A 7,255-nucleotide genomic window follows, 5' to 3' on the forward strand; every position below is an offset into this window, starting at 1 on the left:
CAGCTATATGCAAATCAGTCTTGACCCTGTGCCTCATGGGAACAGTCCAGCCCGAACTGCCAAGCCAGGTCCTCCCTGGACTGGAAACAAGCATCCTAGGACCGGTTTCGGGGTTTCACCCCTCTTCAGCCAGGATAGCTTGATTCCAGTGGCATGGAGAGCACGGGACTCACGTCTGAGCATACCCGTCCCACTCGGGGTGACAAATGCAAAAACAACAATTGATGGACAGAATGCAGAACAATGTCATACATTCACCCCAGTACAGAGATCTGGGCCTAAATCCATCGTTTTTTTGCTCACCATGCCATTCCAGTTTGAACCCAGCTATATGCAAATCAGTCTTGACCCTGTGCCTCATGGGAACAGTCCAGCCCAAACTGCCAAGCCAGGTCCTCCCTGGACTGGAAACAAGCATCCTAGGACCGGTTTCGGGGTTTCACCCCTCTTCAGCCAGGATAGCTTGATTCCAGTGGCATGGAGAGCACGGGACTCACGTCTGAGCATACCCGTCCCACTCGGGGTGACAAATGCAAAAACAACAATTGATGGACAGAATGCAGAACAATGTCATACATTCACCCCAGTACAGAGATCTGGGCCTAAATCCATGGTTTTTTTGCTCACCATGCCATTCCAGTTTGAACCCAGCTATATGCAAATCAGTCTTGACCCTGTGCCTCATGGGAACAGTCCAGCCCAAACTGCCAAGCCAGGTCCTCCCTGGACTGGAAACAAGCATCCTAGGACCGGTTTCGGGGTTTCACCCCTCTTCAGCCAGGATAGCTTGATTCCAGTGGCATGGAGAGCACGGGACTCACGTCTGAGCATACCCGTCCCACTCGGGGTGACAAATGCAAAAACAACAATTGATGGACAGAATGCAGAACAATGTCATACATTCACCCCAGTACAGAGATCTGGGCCAAAATCCATCCTTTTTTTGCTCACCATGCCATTCCAGTTTGAACCCAGCTATATGCAAATCAGTCTTGACCCTGTGCCTCATGGGAGCAGTCCAGCCCGAACTGCCAAGCCAGGTCCTCCCTGGACTGGAAACAAGCATCCTAGGACCGGTTTCGGCGTTTCACCCCTCTTCAGCCAGGATAGCTTGATTCCAGTGGCATGGAGAGCACGGGACTCACGTCTGAGCATACCCGTCCCACTCGGGGTGACAAATGCAAAAACAACAATTGATGGACAGAATGCAGAACAATGTCATACATTCACCCCAGTACAGAGATCTGGGCCTAAATCCATCGTTTTTTTGCTCACAATGCCATTCCAGTTTGAACCCAGCTATATGCAAATCAGTCTTGACCCTGTGCCTCATGGGAACAGTCCAGCCCGAACTGCCAAGCCAGGTCCTCCCTGGACTGGAAACAAGCATCCTAGGACCGGTTTCGGGGTTTCACCCCTCTTCAGCCAGGATAGCTTGATTCCAGTGGCATGGAGAGCACGGGACTCACGTCTGAGCATACCCGTCCCACTCGGGGTGACAAATGCAAAAACAACAATTGATGGACAGAATGCAGAACAATGTCATACATTCACCCCAGTACAGAGATCTGGGCCTAAATCCATCGTTTTTTTGCTCACCATGCCATTCCAGTTTGAACCCAGCTATATGCAAATCAGTCTTGACCCTGTGCCTCATGGGAACAGTCCAGCCCGAACTGCCAAGCCAGGTCCTCCCTGGACTGGAAACAAGCATCCTAGGACCGGTTTCGGGGTTTCACCCCTCTTCAGCCAGGATAGCTTGATTCCAGTGGCATGGAGAGCACGGGACTCACGTCTGAGCATACCCATCCCACTCGGGGTGACAAATGCAAAAACAACAATTGATGGACAGAATGCAGAACAATGTCATACATTCACCCCAGTACAGAGATCTGGGCCTAAATCCATCGTTTTTTTGCTCACCATGCCATTCCAGTTTGAACCCAGCTATATGCAAATCAGTCTTGACCCTGTGCCTCATGGGAACAGTCCAGCCCGAACTGCCAAGCCAGGTCCTCCCTGGACTGGAAACAAGCATCCTAGGACCGGTTTCGGGGTTTCACCCCTCTTCAGCCAGGATAGCTTGATTCCAGTGGCATGGAGAGCACGGGACTCACGTCTGAGCATACCCGTCCCACTCGGGGTGACAAATGCAAAAACAACAATTGATGGACAGAATGCAGAACAATGTCATACATTCACCCCAGTACAGAGATCTGGGCCTAAATCCATCGTTTTTTTGCTCACCATGCCTTTCCAGTTTGAACCCAGCTATATGCAAATCAGTCTTGACCCTGTGCCTCATGGGAACAGTCCAGCCCAAACTGCCAAGCCAGGTCCTCCCTGGACTGGAAACAAGCATCCTAGGACCGGTTTCGGGGTTTCACCCCTCTTCAGCCAGGATAGCTTGATTCCAGTGGCATGGAGAGCACGGGACTCACGTCTGAGCATACCCGTCGCACTCGGGGTGACAAATGCAAAAACAACAATTGATGGACAGAATGCAGAACAATGTCATACATTCACCCCAGTACAGAGATCTGGGCCGAAATCCATCGTTTTTTTGCTCACCATGCCATTCCAGTTTGAACCCAGCTATATGCAAATCAGTCTTGACCCTGTGCCTCATGGGAACAGTCCAGCCCGAACTGCCAAGCCAGGTCCTCCCTGGACTGGAAACAAGCATCCTAGGACCGGTTTCGGGGTTTCACCCCTCTTCAGCCAGGATAGCTTGATTCCAGTGGCATGGAGAGCACGGGACTCACGTCTGAGCATACCCGTCCCACTCGGGGTGACAAATGCAAAAACAACAATTGATGGACAGAATGCAGAACAATGTCATACATTCACCCCAGTACAGAGATCTGGGCCTAAATCCATCGTTTTTTTGCTCACCATGCCATTCCAGTTTGAACCCAGCTATATGCAAATCAGTCTTGACCTTGACTGGGTGTGAGTGTTTGATTGGTTCTGATGCTCCGTCCATCACCACCCCCTTTTGTACCGCTTTGTTCGCCATAAGTTGGCAGGGTATGCTCAGACGTGAGTCCCTTGCTGATTTTGCCACTGGATTCAAGCAAGCCTGGCTGAAGACGGCTGAAATGCCAGAAACCGGTCCTAGGAAGCTTGTTTCCGGTCCAGGGAAGGCATGACTTGGCAGTTCGGGCTGGACTGTTCCCATGAGGCACAGGGTCAGACTGATTTGCATATGGCCATGTCTGAACTGGGGTGGCAGAGTGGGCTAAAGAACGGTGATGGATCAAACCCAGATCTGTTGACTGGGTGTGAGTGTTTGATTGGTTCTGATGCTCCGTCCATCACCACCCCCTTTTGTACCGCTTTGTTCGCCATAAGTTGGCAGGGTATGCTCAGACGTGAGTCCCTTGCTCATTTTGCCACTGGATTCAAGCAAGCCTGGCTGAAGACGGCTGAAATGCCAGAAACCGGTCCTAGGAAGCTTGTTTCAGGTCCAGGGAAGGCATGGCTTGGCAGTTCAGGCTGGACTGTTCCCATGAGGCACAGGGTCAGACTGATTTGCATATGGGCATGTCTGAACTGGGGTGGCAGAGTGGGCTAAAGAACGGTGATGGATCAAACCCAGATCTGTTGACTGGGTGTGAGTGTTTGATTGGTTCTGATGCTCCGTCCATCACCACCCCCTTTTGTACCGCTTTGTTCGCCATAAGTTGGCAGGGTATGCTCAGACGTGAGTCCCTTGCTCATTTTGCCACTGGATTCAAGCAAGCCTGGCTGAAGACGGCTGAAATGCCAGAAACCGGTCCTAGGAAGCTTGTTTCGGGTCCAGGGAAGGCATGGCTTGGCAGTTCGGGCTGGACTGTTCCCATGAGGCACAGGGTCAGACTGATTTGCATATGGCCATGTCTGAACTGGGGTGGCAGAGTGGGCTAAAGAACGGTGATGGATCAAACCCAGATCTGTTGACTGGGTGTGAGTGCCTGATTGGTTCTGATGCTCCGTCCATCACCACCCCCTTTTGTACCGCTTTGTTCGCCATAAGTTGGCAGGGTATGCTCAGACGTGAGTCCCTTGCTCATTTTGCCACTGGATTCAAGCAAGCCTGGCTGAAGACGGCTGAAATGCCAGAAACCGGTCCTAGGAAGCTTGTTTCCGGTCCAGGGAAGGCATGGCTTGGCAGTTCGGGCTGGACTGTTCCCATGAGGCACAGGGTCAGACTGATTTGCATATGGCCATGTCTGAACTGGGGTGGCAGAGTGGGCTAAAGAACGGTGATGGATCAAACCCAGATCTGTTGACTGGGTGTGAGTGTTTGATTGGTTCTGATGCTCCGTCCATCACCACCCCCTTTTGTACCGCTTCTTCACAGCATGACATTTGATGATGTCACATTTCCTTTATGGTTATCTTGATAAATAACTACCACATATAGGGGCATATCAACAACGAGGCAATAGAAAATTATCGCCGCCTTTGCGGCCATTTTCGGCCGAAAAGCGGCGATAATTTTATTGCCCAATTAGCAAGGTCACGCTAACGTGTGAAACCTTGATTTAGCGTACGAAATCTTAACGCCCTGCTTTGCATCTCTAATGAGATGCAAAGTGGGCGTTCCTGACCTGCCATGACAGGAGAACGCTTACCATCAAACCCCATCAAACCCCACGCTATGAAGCATATCGGCAAGAAAAGTAGCGATAACCCCTGTTATCGCTACTTTCCTTACGCCTGCTTCAGGACTGACTTAGCCATGATATCCTATGGAAGGTGGATATCATGGCAAAATTTGTGAGTCCCTATCAACAAGCTAACGCCACATTTCGTGAGATTATTGCTGGGTTTCCAGCGATAATCTCACGTTAGGCAGTTAGCGCTAGGATTTTTATCGCTTTTGAGATAAGCGTTGCTAATAGCACACTATCTCAGCGATAAAAATCCACGCTAGCTGGCGATAATTATCCTAGCGCTAAGTGCGCTTAGCGATAATTATCGCCGGTTGTTGTTGATATGCCCCATGGTGTGTGCTGTACAAACTGAGCAAAAGACACACAATTGATGGACGAAATGCAGAACAAATCAAACATTAATGTTTTTGTTGCATAGAGCCTTGTGTTACCTGCAGGTCAAAAGTTAAGATCCTTGTAACATAGCTTAGTGAGTTATGACCCTGCAGCAAGGACCTGCCTGCAAACAAGAAGGCATATATTTAGAGCTGTTATTTCCTCAATCTTTTCTTATTTTAAGGATGCTAAAAAAGTCTACTTTGGGTAGTACTAGACACTTATCAGTAAGAGCCATTTATATAGTTATTAGTGAAATAACTAATGGACAGATACATCCGACATTCTAACAATGCATGCAGATTTTGTGCATGCAACCTTGGCAAAGTCAAAAAGCTAACCCCGCCCCTTGTCCCACCTTGGCACCTCCCTAAACTCCGCCCACTGCTCCTTTTGGTGAGTACGTGCACTTATTTTTTTCCATTTATAGCACTGATGACAAGTACATCTTCTTTACCACAGAGGAGGTGTGGCAATGATTTGATTAATATGATGCGACCGGCCGCTGCTACCCCGATCCTTCCCCACCCGAACGTCGAAAATGCAGGAAATCTCACCCACATTGAGGAAGGGTGTCTCGACCCATGCAGTAGTAGGCCTGAGCTGGCCGCGGTGAGGCGGTGACAGCGACCGCCACAATCTTGCGCTCTGATGGTGGCCTCGGGGGATTGACTGGCTCTGAGAAGGACTACAAGTCAATTGCCGGGACGAAGCACCGTCTCGGAGGCTAGCACGCTTCTGCCGGAAGTCACCCATGGCATAGATGATGAATTTATCAAACTATAATTTTGCTAATCTAATTCCTTCAGTTTCAGGGATGTACTTCTTAGTGCCACACAGGCCTTTAAGTGGGCTGGGTCTCACCGATGCTGAGCACCGACAGTTTTTCAAAGGGGGCCTCGGAAAGGGTCTCTATCGGGCCTTGTTTTGTGCCCTGGCACAGGCTGTCCGTTTTTCCCAGACTGCAGTGACAGCAGGCACATCCATGTGTGCATGCTCACACTGCTCACTTCTCACTATTAGAGAAGTTACGGCATGACGTCATGCCAGGTGAGTGGCGTAGGGGAAGGGAAATCCTTTAAAGAGAGTCACTTTCTCCCAGGATTTCCCTTCTCTTTTTGAAACTCAGGAGCAGCAACATTGTCATGGTGTCACCAGGGCTTTAAGTGGAAGCTTTTTTCAATATTATACAAGCCATAGTTACTGCTTATTTATCATATGCAGCTAACAACCATTGACAAAGCCAATAGTCCTGACTTGTTGTCAGTATGATGTTACTTGTTGTCAGGGCTTTAAGTGGACCGGGCCCAGCGTCAGATTGGTAACGCGGGCACACGGGCAATGCCCGAGGGGCCGGTGTCCAGTTCCAGCTGTGGGATGCTTTTTTGAGCAACCTGGGGGCCGATTTGGGTGGTTTCTGAATGTTTTGATGCCGCCAGCGGCCTAGTGGGTGCCTGAGTGGCCTTTCTGGAGGCAGATGGGCGTCCATTACCTCCCTCTTATCAACGGCGGAGGTGTCACTCCCTTTCTCTCGCTGGGCCGGCCCATTAATGCATGCAGAGTGAGCGGAGCAGGGGGCCTGAGCAGAAGTGGCCTCACTTGTTTTCAGGTGTGTTTCACCAGTGTAAACTAATCTGTGCGTTTTTTTACCCCCTAAACCCACCCCCCTTTTTATAAAATTTCGCAGAGGCAGTGGTTTGCGGATGGGCAATATGCAAATGTAGGCCACTTTTTTTAATCCCTATCCGACCCTGGCTGGGTCTCACCGGGTCTGAGCACCGGCAGTTTTTTAGGTCTCGGCTAGCGAAGGCTGCGCTTGCGCATTCTCGCTCGCGAGATTTAATGATTTTCAGAAGTGGGGCTTGGACCCGCCCCTCTTCTTCCCTCTTCTCCATTGGCTGGCCTCTTAAATGCTGGTCAGCCATTGGAGAAGAGCTTTGTCTCTTCAAACAAGCCCCGTCTTTTTCGGATTCGGGGGCGTGTTTTTTACTTTCTTTCTCTCCTCTGGAATGTAAACATTCCAGCCAATGGCAAGAGGAGAGAAAGAAAAACACGCCCCCGAATCTGAAAATGCAGCTGCGTTTCTCCGAGGCATTTCTGCTTGACCTCGGAGAAAGGCGGCGGTGTTCATGGCTCTTGCCAGGTAAGGCACTGGGACGTTTCACCCGTCTCAACAGTAGGTAAAAACATAATATTATTTAATATACTTTTTTTGCCAT

This window comes from Triturus cristatus, chromosome 3_1, assembly GCF_964204655.1.
Source record: "Triturus cristatus chromosome 3_1, aTriCri1.1, whole genome shotgun sequence".
Taxonomy (NCBI): Eukaryota; Metazoa; Chordata; class Amphibia; order Caudata; family Salamandridae; genus Triturus; species Triturus cristatus.